Here is a 19,989-nt window from a genome sequence, read left to right on the forward strand (position 1 = left end):
ACCCACTGCTGTCAGGCTCAATGGGATCCCCCAGTGGCAGCCCCTCTCAAGGAACAGTTAGAAAAAATGGAGAATCCTCTAGGGAATAACATTTCACAGTGGTTCTCCTGGCTAATGCCCATCCTAATGCCTATATTTCTTGTTCTCATATTCTTAAGCTTCCTCCTTTGTATCATAAAAACAGTACAAAGATTTCTTTTAGACTGCCATGTCTGCTATTGCTAATCAAAAGTTTAACCAGTGGTACCTCCAGGGATATCAACCTCTCCAAACCTGTGAGGACTGCTATGAGGGCCCCCACCAGGAAGCAGGAGTCTGAGGATCTTGCCCCATACAGCAACCCCTGCAAGCAGGAAGCAGCTAAGAAGCTGATGCTTCGCCCCAATTCCTGATCCTCAGCCCCTGCCCCCATCATTATTAAAGAAAAAATAGGGGAATGATAGAACAATAATGTCATCATTTTGTGAATTGGCCAAAATGGCAGCCCCGCCCCTTAACAGAAATTCCAGCGCTCTAAGACAGCCCCACCCCTACCAGAGACTACCACGCATGCGCTAACTTCCTTAACCTCCCCCTTCTATAAAAGCCACGCCTGGCCCAGGTTCCCTGCTGTGCCATCTTTTCCCTGGGCAGCCTGGCAGTTTGGGCCTGCCATTAAACTTTGCTCTATGGATGTGAGAGTTTTCTCCTGAGCTTTCTTTGTGGGCGTTTTTCCTAACAGTTTGAACTCAGGGCCTACACCTTGAGCCATTCCACAAACCCTTTTTTGTGAAGGGCTTTTTTGAGATAGACTCTTGCAAACTATTTGCCTGGGCTGGCTTTTGAACATCTCTACCTCCTGAGTAGCTAGGATTGTTGGTGTGAGTCACCAGTCACAGGGGTACAATGGGATGTTTTTAGGAACAAAAGGAACCACCAGAAAAAAGGTGCTGTGAATGAGTTGGGGGAGTAGTCAGATCCTGTGACTGACTGAATGCACTAAAACAGACCAATGGAAACCGCTAAACTCCCCATTGCATTTCAGCCAGTGAGGTTTCAGCATTTTGTTCTCAATTTAGATGACCAGTAGCATTCTTTAAATTTCAGATTCAAGCCAGGTCTTTTTATTCTGTATTTGTCCTGTCTTCCTTTTTCCCTTTATCAGGAAGTTCTATCACCTTTTCCTGAGACAACTTGAGTATTGATGGACTGATTTTTTCCAGAATAGCATAATTAGAGTTTATGGTGACCTCCCTGTTTGAAATTAAGTAGTGCCAATTTTGATACCAGTTTCTGTCCTTCCTTTCTGTGTCAGGCTTAGACACAAAAGAGGCAGAGTGTTTGGGCATGCTGGTGGCTGAGGATTGTTTTGCAAACCCGTGTCAGAGTGATTTTGTAGGACCTTTAATATTCTTTCTCAATAATTAGGGGTTTTAATCTATAGCCCAAGCTGGTTTAGAGCTTGCTATATAGCCCAGACTGACCTCAAACTTGAGATCCTTCTGCCTCCTAAGTGCTAGAATTTCAGGCATGTGCTATGCCCAACTGAAGGGAGGATTTTGGATTGTGGGTTTCATTTGCATTTCTCTGGGTTACTTGTTGAAACGGGAGATTTGTGTAGGACCTAAAACCAGGTTCTTGTCCCATGAATCTGAAGAATGAACTTCATGGACATCGAGAAAAGTGTAAAGTGGGAGAGTTTATTGAGATAGAAAGTATGAAATGGAAGAGTAGAGCCCCCCAGAGTTGGTGGGGGGGGTTCGTCCTCAAGAGAGGGTGCCTGAGAAATGACTTGATGTGAGGCTTTTATCCATTCCCTCCAGGGTGTTGCTCAATTTCTATGATAATTAAGTGTGCAGAAAGCAGCATTATAGTTGATTGTGCTTGCAACATTCTGATTGATCAGTCCTGATCTCACTCTCTCTGTTCTGCCTTTACTTCTTGCCACTCTTTAAGGTCACAGGGAGGTCATAATGGCGGTTTCCGGAGACCTTTCCTTCTGTCTTTTAAGGTGTTTAATCTCCTTTCCATATGCTTAAGGTCATTTTTGCTTTTGAAAAGTACATGACAATTTTTGACCATTTTTATTCCTTTTTTTACTGAGTTTTAGAAATTCTTTATATGTAGGTGATTTTTTGTTTAACATGTATATTGTAAGTATTCTCTCCCTCTATATTGCTTGATTTTTTGGCTTGTTAATTATATTTTTGATTAGTAGATATTTTAACTTAATGAAATCAAATTTAACATCTTTTCGTGTGTTGGGGAAAAAAAAACAAGGTTTTTTTGTGCCTTGTCTAAAAAATCTTTGTCAACCAAATCATGAAGCTATTTTCTTATTATCTTCTAGAGGATTTAATGTTTCACTTTTACATTTTGGTCTGATCCATCTAGAATTGATTTCTGTATGAAGTGAGGTAGGGATGGAGGTTTGCCTCCTCTCCCTCCATTATGGTTTATCTGATTGATCTAGCACCCTGCATTGCATTTTTGTTGTGCTGTTTATTGTAAACCAAGACACAGTACATATATGGTTTTGTTTCTGAATTCCCTCTTATTTTTTTTCCATATAACTTTTAAGGAAGTGGAAGTAGAGGGGAGATAGTGCAGTGTGGTTGGTTTGCACATGTCCTTTGGAGCTTTATCACCCATTTGGAGTCAGATTCTACCTTTACTACTTAAATCTTTGTGAGCAAATTTCCTGATCTATAAAAGGGGAAAAATTAGAGCATGATCTTGATAAGATGGTTTTGGTAACTGAATGAGTCACCAAACAAGTATTGCTGGTAGACTGGAGCAGAGCTAGTGACTGAAGTAGTTGTTGGATGGCCTTGGCCATGACTGAGGCTGGAGTAGGATCTGTCTGTAGCCTTGCTAGAGACTTGTGTATGGGGCTGCAGCAATTTACTAGTTATTATGTCTGCCCTAACTTCCTCTTAAAGAGAAGGTCTTTAAATTTCCTAAAGACTTCTTCCAAAGTCTTCAAGTGGTTTTTGGTCTAATTTAGAGTGCAAAAGTAGGATCCATGTGTTTTGAATACATCTAGTTTTGAATGTAGTTTCTCAGGTAATATTATGAAAGACAGCAGCAACTGTTGACTTTCTGCAGCTGTATTGACAGGCAGTGCAGCTTAGCAATGCTGGGCACACAAATGAAGTAAAAACAAAGGTTCGAGACCTGAGTTAGAATTGTCATTAGAATCTAACAAAAAGCACACCTGGGTATGTCTGTGATGACTTTTCTAGAGATGCTTCCACTCTTCTTTTAACGTCTTCATTTTTTTTTTTTTTCTCCAGGTATTGGGGTTTGAACTCAGGGCTTTGCTAGGCAAGTGCTTGAACACTTGAGCCACACCTTTAGCCCTTTTTGCTCTGGTTATTTTGCAGAAATGGTCTCACTTTTTGTCCAGGCTGTCCTGGGTCACCATCTTCCCATTTTATACTTTCCATCATAGCAGGGATGACAGACGTGAACCACTATACCCAGCGTTTTTCTGTTGAGATGGGATCTCGGGAACTCTTTTTGTCTGGGCTGCCTAGAACCATGATTTTCCCAGTCTCAGCCTCCTGTGTAATTTGGGATGACAGGTGTGTACAAACTTTTTGCCTGGGTAGGACTCACCACCACACCACCACACCACTATGCTCCCAATCTCAGCCTCCCAAGTAGGTAAGTGGACTACAGGTGTGAACCACTGGTGTCTGGCTTCTTCTTCTTCTTCTTTTTTAAATTGAGATAGGATCTATATAGCCCAGGCAGGCCTCAAACAAGTGCCACCATGCCTGGTTCGAGATAGTCAATTTTAATCTAGGTGTTTTTTTTTTAACCATTCTTCTGCTGGGATTTGAACTTGGTGCCCTACCACTTGAGCCATGTATCCAGTCCAGTTTTTTTCCCCCTCACTGGTACTTGGGTTTGGGACTTTGAACTTCTGTTCTAGCCATTCTTCTTTTAATTTCTTTTAATTGTTCCTTCCTTCTTTTCACCAGAAGCAAAGCAGCAATGCTCTCAGATAGGTACTTTGAATTTTAATTTTCTGTGGCCTCAAGGAAAAAAAAAATTTTTTTTTTTGGTGGTACTGCAGTTTGAGCTCGGCCTCACACTTGCTAGGCAGTCTACTTTACCACTTCAGCCACTCTGCCGGCCCTGTTTTGTGTTGGGTTTTTTTTTAGATAAGTCTTGGTAACTATTTCCCTAGGGCTGGCTTTGAACTGAGATCCTCCTGATCTCTGCCTCCTGAGTAGCTAAGATTACAGGTGTGAACCACCTGGACCAGTATAAATTTTTTTTTTTTTTTTAACACCCTCACAGTAGGGTCTTACTGTGTAGCCTAGGATGGCCTTGAACTGGGGTCTTCTGCTTCCGCCTTCCAACTGCTGAGATTACAGATTGTGCCACCACACCCAGCAAACATTTGTTTTATTTTTAATATGACTAATCAGAAAAGACTTTTCCTGCCTTTCTCTGATCAGGGTTTACTCTCTAGCCTTTTGCATTAACAGAGTTAACAATTAGGCTTCCAACTAATGGAGTAGTTAAAAAAGCTCATGACACATATTAGTTTATCTTTTGTTTTTCAAGGCATGCCTTCAAATGATTCTCAGTTTAGGTTGGAATATGGGGACTAATAATTTAGCTCTGCCTTGCATAGCATCTGTTCCCTAATCAGAAATTCTTATTATCATTAAGGGTGTGAAAGGATCATTTAAAATTTTTAGTTCTACTTGAATGCATTTTGTGGAGGAGATTATGTGTTCTTTAATTTGGGGATTCTGCAAAGGTGTCTTTCTTCTCACAGATGTCTTTTGCATTCCCAGCAAGGTGTCTGCTGTCAAGTTTCATGCTCATGGAACCCCAGTTTTTGTTTAGCCCTTTTTGGACTACTGAATCTTTCTGGAAATTTTGAGGGGTTTCTTGTTCTGTGGTTTGTAGCCTTAGTGTTTCAAACTGTTCACCAGTAGAATGGGAAAGGAAACTGACTTCTGTTGACTTTTTTCCTCCCCTGTAGGTTATTAGCATGCTGTTGTTTGTTCATGCTAGTTTTACTGTTTTCTGTTCTCTTGGTTAGTAGACACATAGTAGTTAGTACATGTTGGAGAATTATCACTCTACTATGTGTACCCAAGTCCTCTTTCAAATAAAAGAAAGAGAACTGAACTCTTGTGTTTCTTTTTGCCCCCTTTTAAGAGGGGTAGCACTTGTGCCCTCCTACTTCCCTCTTTCTTGTTGTGGCCATGCTCATGGGACACTAGTGGAGTTTATGTGTTATGGAAAGATTTGTATGCTACCCTATGACTCTGCTACTATTTAAAATGGCCTTTTGGACTGGCCCAGTAGCTTATGCCTATAATCTCAGTTACTTAGGACAGGGAAGATCTGGAGGATTGACGTTTGAGGCCAGCCCAGGAAAGTTAGTTAGACCCCATCTCAACCAACAAGCCAGGCATGGTGGTGTGCTTCTATAATCTCAACTACATGGGAGGCCATTGGTAGGAGGATCAAGATCTGAGGCCTGTCCTGGGCAAAAATGTGAGACCCAGCTGGGTGCTGATGGCTCATGCCTATAATTCTAGCTACCTCAGAGGCAGAGATCAGGAGGATCAGGGTAAAAAGTAAGATCCTATCTCAAAAATACTCAACACAAAAAAAGGGCTGGCAGAGTGTCTGAAGTGGTAGAGTGCCTGCCTACTAAGTGTGAGTGAGGCAGGCTAGAAGTAGGAAAGGTTTGGGGTTCATGTAGGTTGCCCGGGGATGGCTACACCACCCTCACCTGGTTGGGAACCACCCATGTCCCTCCCTTCTCAGATCATTATTGAGTGGGAACCACCTGGGCCTGCCCTCCCATGGGGTAGTGTAGGTTTTAAAGGCACCTGAAAAAGAAAAGCATGCTCTCTCTGCTGGCGGACTCCACCATGCCCCCTTCTTCTTCTGCCCTTTCCTCACCTGGCAGAACAGGTGACTCCCCTTTTCTCAGTAAAGCTATCTTACCTCCCCCCATCCTTGTGCTGTGCTTGGATTTTTCCATTTGGAGCACAAAAACCGGGATCTTCTGATCACAACCTGTACCAGCACATTAACATGAAGATTTGAGTTCAAACCCCAGTAATGTCCCCTCCCAAAAGAAAAAAGAAAGCGGATTGCTGGGAGGGAGAATGGGTATAACAATAAGCAGTGTGGGGCTTTATTTGCCTAGGCCCCAGAGGAAGAGCGAGGATTCCTCAAGTCTGCAGATAGCCTTTTTCCTGTCATTTAAAAAAAAAAATCTCCTCTTTTGGGATGCAGAGGTCCCATTTGTCCCTCCCATGTCAGTTCCCAGGCTCACTAGAGATGCCAGGCTATTGCTTTCTGGGCTGTTTTGAGAGAGGCTGCCAATTGGAGCTTACAAGAAGAGCAGGAAACCCGGTACAGGTTGATGATTGACTTGGCTCTTGTACCCTGACACCTCTCTCTGATTATATAACATCAGGCAGCTGCAGCAACTGAACTGTTTTATTCCTTGTAGTGCTTAATAACAGGTGGAGGAAGCACTTGTTCTTAAGTAATTGATTTGGAAGTGTCCAGGAATAATGTGAATAAGTCTTTAATTCCATTTTTATTTCTCTCATGTTTGGGTCACTCATACTTGGGGAAGTAAATGAAAGCATTCCATCACCTCTGTCTTCCTACTCAGATCCCTAGCCCATTCCTTTCTAAAGTTCTTTGCTAAAGAGCTGAGAGACCCTTGAAGGTAAAATTGCTAAGAGAGCTCTATTACTGGGGCCAAGTAGCAGCTCTTGGTGTGAATGAACTGCAGCCATTTTTGGGGAGGACCCAGGTTTCTACACAGTCTGTTCCCTGGACTGTGGAGTTTCCTTTAATGTGTGGTGATGGCTGTGTGTGGGTTGAAGTTGGAATTCTGAGGATGGAAGGAAGTGGGGAATCAAGCTGAATATGTGGCTCAGCGTTCATGTTTGCATAGGGGCTTTGGTTAAAGACAGATGAAATTAGCAAATTTTTACCTATTGCTGGTGGAATAATGAAGTTAGGTGATTGGATAAAGTAAGAGAGTACTTCAAGTCACTGTGATGGTCAGTTTTGGCTATATGAAGAAGTGGTACTTTTCATATTTAGAAGTGTTCTTTATAAAATTCTGGATACACTAATCCTTTGTTAATGTAAGTAACATCTAAATCTGTGAATTATTTTTTTTTTTTATGGTACTGGAGGTTGACCACAGGGTTTCTTATTTGCAACACGCCTCCAGTCTAAACAATGTGTGAGAAAAATATATATACATATATACTTCTTTTTGGCAGTACTGGGGTTTGAACTGTCCACGCTTGATGGACAGTTGCTCTACCACTTGAGCCACCCTGCCAATCCTGAATTATTTTATTTGTTTATTCATTCATTTATTCAATTTTGTTGTAGTGGGGTTTGAACTCAGGGCTTCAAACCTGCTAGGCAGGCGCTCTACCTCTTGAACCACTCTGCCACTCCTTTTTTGTGTTGTCTTCATCATGAGGCTGGACAGAGTCAAAACAAAATCTCTCTCACCACAGGGCTAGAATTTAAGATGGGCTGAAAAAACCTTTAGCTGTGTTTACAAATGATTGTTTCTTTATTATTTTTAGCCTTGATTCTGCTAAAGCAGTGATTCTCAGCTGGAAGTGACTTTGCCCCTTGAGAGAACATTTGGCAATGTCCAGGGACATTTTTGGTTGTCACAGCTGGGAGGATGCTACTAGAATCTAGTGGATAGAGGCTAAGGGTGCTGTGAAACATCCTACAAGAAAGCCCCCATAACAAAGCACTATCCAGCCCACAGTGTCACTAATGCTGATGTTGAGGAACTCTGTACAGCTGTGGTACTGCTTAAAAATGATTTGTAGCTGTTCCCTTCCCTTGTGAGAGCCTTTCTTCATGTCTTAGGTTGTTTCTTGGGTAGTCAGAAAGGTATGGGTCACCTTGCTCTCAGTTTTAAAGATCTCATGCTTAATTTAGAATCTGTTAATGCTCTGTAATATTAATGCTATGAAGACTTTTTTTCTTCCCAGTTAGTAACTGTGATGAGGATTTTTATTTTTTTCCTCAAACTGTTTTCCATGACTATTTTGAAGGTGTACCACATTTTGATTTTCAAGAGTTTTTTTTTTAAACTCATTTAGGCCTATTGGCAAATATATTGACTTTCTGTGTATAACATTTATAGAGTTAGAGAAAGCTTGACCCACAGAGAGCATCAATGTATGCTTGCAAAAATATCCTCAATAAGATCTGATATACCCCTAATATAAAAAAGTAGACTTTATTCATATGTATTTTTCTCTACTGGCATTAAAAAAACCAACCTCATTGATCAATTTTTTTTGAGGGGAGAGCAGTACTGGGGTTTTGAATTCAGGGCCAAATACTTACTAGGCAGGTACTCTACCAGTTTAAGCAACTCTACCAGCCCTTTTTTTGTGTTGGGTATTTTCAAGATACCCAAGTAGCTATCCCAGCCCTCAGCTCTGTGCCTATCTTTTTAAAGAAGTAAATTTTGATTTTGTTTTCTCTCCTGAACTTGTATTTCATTCTTTGTTTCCTCTCTCCTACTTTCTTGGGTTTAGTTTCCTATTCTGATTTTCTTGAGAAGGAAATTTATATTGTTGATTTTTCTCCCTTTATTCTTTTTTAGCATGTTCATTTAAGACTATGATTTTTCCTTGTAAACGTAATTTTTTAAAAATCAACTTTATTGTATAATTTAAATAAATAAAATTCACATTTTACATGTACATGATTGTTGACCATTGTATGTACCCATGTGAACACCATGCTAATGAAGATAAAGAAAATGCCATTTTCCCAAAAACTTTTCTTGTGCCCCTTCATAGTCATTTTCCAGGCAACCGATGAACTGATTTCTGTAATTATAGATTAGTTTTTCCTGTTCTACAATTTCATATAAATGAAATTATGCAATACATATTCCTTTGTGTGTGGCCTCTTTGACTCAGTGTAAGGTGAGATTCACCTGTACTGTTGCATGTATTTGTAATTTCTTTTTATTGCTGAGTAATTCCAATTATATGACTATTCTAAAGGTTATTTATTCATTCACTTGTTTATGGACATTTCACTCTTATAAATCAAGTTACTCTGAACATTCCCATAGTTTTTTTTTTTTTAAAGCTAGAGATATGTTTTCATTTCTCTTGGATAAAACATCAAGAACTGAATGATATATTGTAGGTATATGTTTCACTTATTAAGAAATTGCTAGAGTGAAAATAAAACGAAGCAAAAAAACCCTGCCAAAATGTTTTCCAAAGGAATTGTACCATTGTATATTGTTGACAGCAGTGTATTAGAGTTTCAGGTACTCCATATCCTGGCCAGCACTTAGTATGGGCAACTTTATTGATTTTAGCCATTCTAGTGAGTGTCAAGTGGTATTTCATTATAGTTTTTATTAGCGTAAACTAATTGTACGAAAGGGTGCCGTTGTGATATTTCCATATATATAATATACTTTGCTCAAATTCACCCTCTTATTTGTCCCCTTTAAACAATTTTAATGGGTTTCATTATTCTATTTTCATATATACATGAAAAGTGCATACATCATATTTGTCACCCATTGTTACAGTTTAAATTTTCATTTTCCTAATGGTACTGAACATTTTTTCTTATGTTCATTGTCCATTTGTATATCACTTTTTGTAAAGTATCTGTTTTTCCTTTTCAGTTGTCTTTTATTGGGTTGTTGATTACCTTCTTGAGTTTTAAGAGTGTGTATATATATATATATATATGCATTATATATATATGTATATATAAGAGAGAGAGACAGAAGAGGGGAGGGGAGGGAAGAGGGTAGGAAAGGGGAGGGAAGGGGGGAGGAGAGAAGAGAAGAGAAGAGAGAAAAAACTGTGACTTGACCTTTCTCTTTAGGTTTTGTTTTATTTTTTCCTCCTACTACTGGGGTTTGAACTTAGGGCCTAATGCTTGTCAGGCAGGCACTTTACTGCTTGCACCATGCCGCAAGCCCAGGAGTGACTTTTTTTTTTTTTTTCCTTTTTTTCTTTGTGGTACTGGGGTTTGAACTTTGAACTCAGGGCGTACACCTTGAGCCACTCCATCAGCTCTTTTTTGTGATGGGTTTTTTCGAGATAGGGTCTTTCCTGGGATGGCTTTGAATTGCGCTCCTCTTGATCTCTGCCTCCTAAGTAGCTAGGATTACAGGTGTAAGCCACCAGCGCCTGGCTCAGAAGTTTTTTTTTTTTTTGGACATTTTCCTTATGTAGCCCAGGGCAACCTCAAAGTTGTGATCCACCTGCCTTACCCTCCCTAATGCTGGGATACACTGCCATGCTCAGCTTCAGAGGTTTTTATTTTATTTATTTATTTATTTATTTTTAAAGTATTCATATGTGCATACAATGCTTGGGTCATTTCTCCCCCCTGCCCCCACCCCCTCCCATACCACCCACTTTGCCCCCTCCCTCTCCCCCCCCACCCCCTCGATACCTGGCAGAAACTATTTTGCCCTTATCTCTAATTTTGTTGAAGAGAAAATATAAGCAATAATAGGAAGGAACAAGGGTTTTTGCTAGCTGAGATAAGGATAGCTATACAGGGAGTTGACTCACATTAATTTCCTGTGCATGTGTGTTACCTTCTAGGTTCTTTTTGATCTAACCTTTTGTCTAGTTCCTGGTCCTCTTCTTCTATTGGCCTCAGTTGCTTTTAAGGTATCTGCTTTAGTTTCTTTGCGTTGAGGGCAACAAATGCTAGCTAATTTTTTAGGTGTCTTACCTATCCTCACCCCTCCCTTGTGTGCTCTCACTTTTATCATGTGCTCATAGTCCAATCCCCTTGTTGTGTTTGCTCTTGATCTAATGTCCACATATGAGGGAGAACATACGATTTTTGGTCTTTTGGGCCAGGCTACCCTCACTCAGAATGATGTTCTCCAATTCCATCCATTTACCAGCGAATGATGACATTTCGTTCTTCTTCATGGCTGCATAAAATTCCATTGTGCATAGATACCACATTTTCTTGATCCATTTGTCAATAGTGGGGCATCTTGGCTATTTCCATAACTTGGCTATTGTGAATAGTGCTGCAATAAACATGGGTGTGCAGGTGCCTCTGGAGTAACCTGTGTCACAGTCTTTTGGGTATATCCCCAAGAGTGGTATTGCTGGATCAAATGGTAGATTGATGTTTAGCTTTTTAAGTAGCCTCCAAATTTTTTTCCAGAGTGGTTGTACTAGTTTACATTCCCACCAGCAGTGTAAGAAGGTTCCTTTTTCCCCACATCTTCGCCAACACTTGGTGGTGGTGTTGCTGATGATGGCTATTCTAACGGGTGAGGTGGAATCAGAAGTTTTTATTTTTGATGAAGCACACTTTATTGGTTTTTTTCTCTTTTAGTTTGAGCTTTTTTGGGTTCTACCTAAGAAATTTTTGACTACCTTAAAGTCATAAATATTTTCTTCTAGGAATTTTATAATTTGAACTTTTTTTCCTTGTGGTACTGGGGTTTGAACTCAGAGCCTTGTGCTTGCTAGGCAAGTGCTCTACCCCTTGAGTGACATCTCTAGCCTTGTAGTTTGAACTTTTATGTTTAGGCCTTTCATCATTTTGAATTTTTGTTTATGTATAAAGTGAAATGAGGTAAGGATTGAACTTTATTGTTTTTCCATATGGATAGCTATTGAAAATGGGTATCCATCAGGAAGGGCCTGGCTGGCAGAGTAACATCTAGACTATCAGGGTTTCTTTCTCTTGATAGAAAAAAAATTCTTTTGTGATGGCATCTCAACATGTTGGACACTGGTATTGAACTTCGGGGCTCAAGCAATCCTTCTGGCTCAACCTTTAGAGTGTTTGGTACTATAGGCACTAAATTTTTCTATCTATGGATCATATTTCTTTTCTTTGTTAATTTTTTTTTTTTTGGTGGTTCTGGGGCTTGAACTCAGGACCTTACCACTTGAGCCACTCTACCAGCTTTTTTTTTTTTGTCTTTTCTTTTTTGGTGCTGGGATCAAACCCAGGGCCTCACGCATGCTAGGCAAGTGCTGTACCACTGAGCTACATCCCAGCCCTCCACCAGTTTGTTTTTTTTGTTTTTTTTTTTTAATTTTTAAAATTTTGTTTGGTGGGACTGGGGTTTGAAGTAAGGGCTTCGTGCTTGTAAAGTAGACACTCTACCGTTTGAATCATACCTCCAGTCCATTTTGTTCTGGTTATTTTGGAGATGGGAAGGGGTCCTCATGTACTATTTGTCTGGGCTGACCCCCTGATCTCAGCCTCCCAATTAGCTCAGACTATATAGGCATGAGCCACTAGTGCCCAGCTGGATTGTATTTTTTTGTTTGTTTGTTTCTTTCCATTATAGTGAATTTTGATGAAACAATGGTCTTTGTGCTTAATCCTTGTAGAGATTGCATTCTATTATTTTTCTCTGAAAATTGTTATTAGCAAGTACTTCAGTTATTGATTGCTCACCTTAAATTTGTAAAGCTTTGGTTTACAAAAAAATTAGGGAAGTCCTAGGTATTTACCAAGTTTATTTTGACAGGGCTTAGTTGTTAAAGTCACAGGTAGTATGAAGGCCTACTAGGGAGCATCTAGTGTAGCACTTAGTTTAGGGTAGGTTATTATTCCTATGGGACAGCCTTTTGTTGTCTCAGCTGGATGGTAGGGGTGTTAATACACTGTTAATGAGATATTTCCATGCTGGCAGGTCTGGAACTCCCAAATTACCATGCCACAGATCTTCCCTAGCACTGTTAGGCTTCTACTGTCTCTTCTGCTCTCAACCCAGTAACTGCTGCTCTCTGGTAAGCCTAGAGTGGTGTGTGCATGTGTAGACAAGCCTTCTAGTTACACACTTATAGAGTGCTTCACTTGGATTCCATTCCCTTCTCTCTAATGCCCTCTCCAATATTTCAGCCAATTTAACTGCCCCAAGCTCTGATCTCAGCCTCATCAGTTTAATGGTGCTTTAAACTCAAGCTGTTCATGCTGCAATAGGAAATTGTCCCCAGGCAGAGTACTGGGCAGTTTGGCTCCCCTTACGAGTTACTTCTTTCTGGGGGCTTATAGCTTTGTACCACTTGTTTGACATTGCTGTTCAAAGCACTTTCTTGAGACTGAGTTTGGTGGTGCGTACCCAGTGCTCAGGAGGCTGAGTTCCAGACTAGGCTGGGTTACATTGCAAAGCCCTGTCTCAAAAAAAAAAAAAGCAAGCAAGCAAACAAAGCCCCCTACTTTCCTCCTGTTTGGTCCAATTTTATTATTGTTTACAGAGAGAGAATATTCACATTTCTATGGCTGCATTATTACTCATTGCATTTTGCTCATGATTTTAAGTCAAATATTTTGGGAGGCAGTGGCTAGACAGTTTTCACTTGAGGTCTCTCAGTTACCCAAAGGCTTTGCTAGGCTGGGCATACAAGTGAACTCGTTTGGCTGAGTTGATGGTTATTGTCAGCTGGTACTTCACCTAACTTTGTCTACTGGAATGCCCACATATAGTCACTCCATATGTCCAGGGCCGGTGCCCTGCATGGCAGCCTCAGGATAGTCGGTCATTTTATGTGGTGGCTGAGTTCCAAATACAGTGGCCCAAATGAAAGGCAGATTTTGCTTTTCTTCTTCTTCTTCTTCCTTCTTCCTCCTTCCTCCTTCCTCCTTCCTCCTTCCTCCTTCCTCCTTCCTCCTTCCTCCTTCCTCCTTCCTCCTTTCTCCTTCCTCCTCCTCCTCTTCCTCTTCTTCTTCTTCTTCTTCTTCTTCTTCTTCTTCTTCTTCTTCTTCTTCTTCTTCTTCTTCTTCTTCTTCTTCTTCTTCTTCTTCTTCTTCTTCTTCCTTCTTTCTTCTTCTTTCTTCTTTCTTCTTTCTTCTTTCTTCTTTCTTCTTTCTTCTTCTTCTTTTCTTCTTTTCTTTTTTGAATTCAGGGCCTCACACTTTTGAGCTACTCTGCCAGCCCTGCATTGGCTTTCATGACCTAGCCTTCAGGCTTCCGTAGTGTTAACTTGTACTACTATTTTTTTTACTTTTATTTTTGGCGGTAGTAGGGTTTGAAAGCTTCCTAGGCAGACGCTCTATCACTCAAGCCCCAGCCCTGTCTAATGGTTTAAATAGTCATGAATCCACCCAGACTCAAGGAAAATGTACTCCAGATCTTGTAAAAAGAAGAGTCAAATAATTTGCTTCCATTAAAAAAAAATCACCTCATCCATGTAAGGTAGTGCATGCCTGTAAATACTAGCACTTTGGAAGCTGGAGCTGGAGGATCTCAAGTCTGAGGCCAGCCTGGCCTGTAGCTTTGCTATATAGTGAGGCCCCATCACAAACCAAACCAAACAAAACACAAAGCAAAACTCAAGAGGACTGGTCCAACGTGGAAGTTTGAGCCTCATATTTCTATAATGTTCTATGATTTCTTTGTAATTTCCATTGGCGTTCTCTTTTTCTTTCTTTCTTTCTTTTTTTTTTTTGTGTTGGGGATCAAATCCAGGCTATCATCCATGCTGGGCAAACACTGTACCATTTGAGCTACACCCCCAGTCCAATATTTCTTTTTTGACCTATGGGTCATTTAGAAGTCTGTGGGGTTACTTAAAAGTATATAGATACAGTTGAAGATTTTCTAGTTATTTTTGATTTTTTACATCTATCTAAATTCTCCCTTAGTAAAATATATACTCTGAATCATTGGTTTGAAATTTGTTGAGATTTGCCCATTTGATCCAGTATGTGGGTAGTTTTGGTAAATGATACATGAGCTGTTGAAAAGAATGTGTGTTTTGTCATTTTGTCATGTGTGTGAAATGTCACAAATATGTCAGTTAACAAAGTTTATTAATTGTGCTATTCCACTTTATGTATCTTTACTGATTTCCCCCCATGGGCTCTGATTTCATTATTGAAAGAGGTATGTTAGTCTCTTACTGTGATTATAGATTCGTGAATTTCTCCTTTTAGTTGTTAGTTTTGATACATTTGAAGATACGTTATTGTGTGCATATAGATTTGGTATTGCTATATCTTCCTGAAATATTGACCCTTTTGTCATTATGCAACATTTCTTTTTATTTCTAGTAATGCCTCTTATCCTAAAGTCTATTTCAGCTGAAATTAGTGTAGATATATCAACCTTCACTTAACATTTGTTAGTGTTTATACTTGTACTTCCAATTTGCTGTGTTCTTTTTTAGGGGAGGGGGGATAGTACTGGAATTTGAACTCAGGGCCTTGTGCTTGCTAGGCAGGTACTCTACCACTTGAGCCATGTCCCCAGCCCTTTTTGCTTTAGGTATTGTTTAAATAGTGTCTCACCATTTATGCCTAGACCATTCTGGACCATGATTCTTATAATTGTACTTCTCTTGTAGGTTGGATAACAGGTATGGGACTGCCATGCCCAGCTTATTATGGTTGAGATGGGGATCTTAGGAACTTTTTACCTGAACTGTCCTTGAGTCTCAGTCCTCCTGATTTTCACCTTCCAGATAGTTAGGAGTACAGGTGTGAGCCACTGCACCTGGCTAACTTTTTGTGTTCTTAAGTTGTGTTTCAGGTGTTCAGAGGGATTTGAACTCCTGGCCTTGTGCTTACTAGGCAAGTACCCTACCACTTGAGCTATACCATAAGCCCTATTTTTTCTTGATTTCTGAAGGATATATTAGTTAGTATAAAATACTAGTTTGGCAGTACTTTCTTTTTGACAGTAGAAGTTTTCACTCTCTTCTACTGTCCTTCCTGTCTCAAAAGTTTGTTGTCATTCTTAATGTTGCTCCTTGAAGGTAATGTGCTCTGCCCGAACCATGACTGCTTTTAAGACTTTCTTTTTGTTCTTGGTTTCTAATAGTTTTACTGTGTTCTCCCTTGTGCTGTTTTTGGGTTTGTTTGTTTGTTTTTCTTGAGACAGAGTCTCCAATGTCACTCAGGCTGCTCTTGAAGTTCGCTCCTCCTGCCTCAGCCTTCCAAGTGCTGGGACTTACAGGAGTGTGGGACTACATATTAAATTTTATTTAACGTGTATCTGGATCACCAGTGGTTCTGGTTCTTAAGATAATGTTAAAGTGTCAGGCACATCCCTGAAGCCAGGGTCTTCTTGTAAAGTTGTATATACTACTGTAATGGCATTGTCTATTATAGTTTGCTGGGAAAACCTGACTAGAGTTGTTCTGAGGCAGTCATGATGGTTACAACTCACGATGGCTACATTCATTTCAAGCTGAATGCATACAGGGACTGTGAATGAAATATGAATATATTTAGTGCTGGGGTTTGAACTCAGGGCCTCACACTTGCTAGGCAAGTGGTGTACCACTTGAGCTATGCCTCCTGCCCCAAAGGATGATATCTTTAGAGAGGGTTTCTCTTTCTTCTTCTTGAGTGAGGCTGATACCCTTACTGTAGTTGGACAGAGCTGAATAGAGGTTGGATTGTCTACTTCTGATACACACTCCTGCATCCATGAATGCAGGGATGGAGAGGATCCAGCTGAGAGCCTAACCTAGGTGCTCACTGGGTTTAGATTTGCTCTAGTGAGTACTGGATTCTAATCTTTTATGTTTCCTCCACCTTGAAAGTCTGCTCTGCTTTTCAGTGATTTTCTTTTAATCACTTACATCGGTCAGCTTTATGATGCAGTAAAATGACTTGAACACAAAATGGACTGAGCTGGCTCAGATCTGCCTTTCCCTTCTCCCCAGGATACTGGCTTCTCTTCTCTATTTTTTGTTTTTTTAGCCCTATGAAACTGTCAAAAGTTCTTCGGATTTCTTTGCTGCTTTGTAAGATTCCCTGTGTGTTGGTGGCTTTAATTTTAAGCTGCTTTCCCCAGAAGGTAGAATTGCCAAAGAGAGATCATCACTTCTTGATTTGTTTTTTTTCCCCCTTCTCTGGATCTTTTCCCTTCATCTCTGATGATTTTAGCATCTCTTCAATGCCTTTAAAAGTTTTTAAGTTCTTTAAAAAAAGAAAATGAATTTCTAGTTGTTCTTGTTGCAATCATTAGTTTGCCACAAGCTGTATTATTTTAGCAGGAGTAGACCTAATATATTTTAAGATTATCATTCATATATCATAAAATTCAACATTTAAGGTAATAATTCAGTGTTTTGTTTTTTTTTAAGTATATTTGCCACGTTGTACTTCTGCTACCTCTCTCCAAATCAGAACATTTTCACGACCACAGTAAGAAACCTCATAACCCATAAGTGATTGCTCCTGTTACTCCCTTTCCCCAGCCTCTGGCAACCACTAATCTACTTTTTGTCTCTATATATTTGTTTATTCTGGGCAAATAATTGTATTGGAATCATACAATATGTGGCCTTTTTATTTTTTACTTTTTGCAGTACTGGGGTTTGAACTCAGGGCCTACACCTTGAGCCACTCCACCAGCCCTTTTTTGTGAAGTTTTTTTTTTTGAGATAGGGTCTCACAGAACTATTTCCCCGGGCTGGCTTTGAACTGTGATGCTCCTGATCTCTGCCTCCCGAGTAGCTAGGGTTACAGGCGTGAGCCACTGGCGCTCAGTATACGTGGACTTTTATGTCTGACTTTTTTTGCTCTTAGCATTATAACCAAGCTAACTTTGTGTATGTGAAAACATACACATAAAATTTTCATTTTAACAACTTTAACTGTATAGTTTAGTGAGAGTAAGCATGTTTACATTGTTAAGAAACCGATACAACTATCCATCATCAGAACTTTTCTTTTTTATCATTCCATATTGAAACTCTATACTTATTAAACAATAACTCCCCATTTCCCTCTTACCCTAGCCACTGGTATATGACTTTTTTTTTTTTAAGTCGGACTGAGGTGTGAACTCCAGGCTTCACACTTGCAAAGCAGGCACTGTACCACTTGAGTCATACCTACAGTCCATTTTGCTCTAGTTATTCTTTTTTGGAAATGGAGGGGGCGGTCTTATGAGCTGTTTGCCTGGGGCTGACTTCAAACCATGATCCTCCTGATCTCAGCCTTCCAAGTAGCTAGGATTATAGATATGAACCACTGGCTCCTGGTAATGTCTGCCTTATTTCACTTAGCAAAATGTCTTCAAGTTTCTTTCATGAACTGCATCAAAGTTAAAATGTGTTTTAAGGCTGAGTAATAGTCCATGTTATGTGTACACTAAAGGTTTGTTTACCCATTCATCTGTTAATGGACATTTAGGTTATTATAATGCTGCTATGAACATTGTACAATATGTTAAGTCTCTTTCCCTAATCTCTTGAGAATATACCAGAAGTAGAATTGCTAGATCAAAGGGTTATTCTGTTCAATTTTTTGAGGACCCTTCATATTGTTTTCCCTAACAGCTATACCATTTCACATTCCCACCAGTAGTACATAAGATTTCTAATTTCTCCATATCAGTGCCAACACTACTTTTGTGAAAGCCAAATTTCCAGTTTTTTTAATAATTTGTCTTTTTTTGAGACAGAGTAGGCCAGACTAGCCTCAAACTTACTTTTTTTCTCTTTTTTAATGGCCTTCCTGCCTGTTTGCCTGCCTACAGTGTTTCACTGTGTCGCTAGGCTGATCTGGAACTCTTAATTTTCCTGCCTTGGCTTCCTGAGTGCTGAGATCAAAGGCATGTACCACCATTGCCTAAATCCTAACTTTGAATTAGTCATAGAACCCCTCCCCTTTCTTTTTCTTGGTGGTACTAGGGTTTAAATTCTGGGCCTTACACTTGCTAGGCAGGAGCTCTATCACTCGAGCCAGTCCTTTTTTTGTGTTGGGTATTTTTGAGATAGTGTCTGAAGAGCTATTTGCCCAGGGCTGGCTTTCAACCCTAATGCTCTTGATTTCCACCTCCTGAGTATCTAGGATTACAGGTGTGAGCCCCCTGCACCTGGCTGGGTTTTTGTTTGTTTGTTTGTTTGTTTGTTTGAGACAAGGCCTCACAATGTAACCTAGGCTGGTCTTGAACTCCCTATGTAGTTTTGGTTTTGTTTTTCTTTTCGTCACTATACTTGGTGTTTTACCATGTAGCTCAGGCTGGTCTTGAACTCTCAATCCTCCTGTTTCAGCCTCCTGAGTGCTGGGATTGCATGTATGTGTGCGCCACCAGGCCCACCTCCTTTATCCTTTTTATTCCATATGTTTTCAAATTTACCCTCAGTATCTGACATCTAGAAAATCGGTAGCATACAAGATGGGGATGTAGCCTTTTTAGTTTCTTGAACTCTGTCTGCCACTTCTGCTGATTTGCTTAATATTATTGTTCTGTTAGAAATGCTATTATTCTCCATTTTACTTAGTTATCTTGTGTTTAGCCTTTAGTTCTATCCTAGATCTATACTCATCATTTCCTCTGCTTCTTTGACCCTCCTTACTAGAAAAATTTCCCTCTGTGATAATCTCTTTTTTTCTTTTTGTGATAATCTCTTATAGCTCTATTTACCTTTCTTTACCAAAGTTGTAATTTTAGTTGTATGCCCTTTTGATAAGTATATGTGAGTGTTGACTTGTATTAGATAAAGTAACGCCTTCATTCCCAGTGTTTAAGTGTTGATTATTCTATGTATAGAAAAACTAGCAGAAAGTAGAATTGTATTTTTATCCTTATTGTGGAAGTGCTGGGTTTTTATAAGGGGGCAGGAATGGGCAGAAGGCAGGGCTTTGGAAGATATTGACATGAAATTAAATATTGGCATGAAATTAAAATGAACTCTCAAAGGAAAAGCAAGAGAATGGAAGAAGTGAAAATTAAAAAAGCTTCTCAAGGGTTAGAACTGTGGGGAATTTTTTGTTTTCCAAATTTTTTTGTAAAATATATACAACATAAATTTTAGTTTCTTAAAGCTTTTTAAGTGCTTAGTTCTTGGTATTACATACAATCATATTTTTGTGAAACCTTCACAACCATGTATCTCCAGATTCTTTACATCTTGTAAAACCGAAACTGTGTACCCATTGAACACTATCCCCATTTCTCCTTCTTCCAGCCCCTGGCAAACTATCATTTTACTTTCTGTTTCTATGATTTTGGCTATT

The 19,989-nt window shown here is 39.7% G+C and overlaps 1 protein-coding gene across 5 annotated transcripts in view; it reads left to right on the top strand.

Annotated features, from left to right (window-relative positions):
* Positions 1-19,989, top strand: part of Rad54l2 (RAD54 like 2) — a 106,489-nt gene that overhangs the window by 47,580 nt on the left and 38,920 nt on the right. The gene's annotated exons all lie outside the window — the stretch shown is intronic.

Source organism: Castor canadensis, chromosome 17, assembly GCF_047511655.1.
Source record: "Castor canadensis chromosome 17, mCasCan1.hap1v2, whole genome shotgun sequence".
Classification (NCBI taxonomy): Eukaryota; Metazoa; Chordata; class Mammalia; order Rodentia; family Castoridae; genus Castor; species Castor canadensis.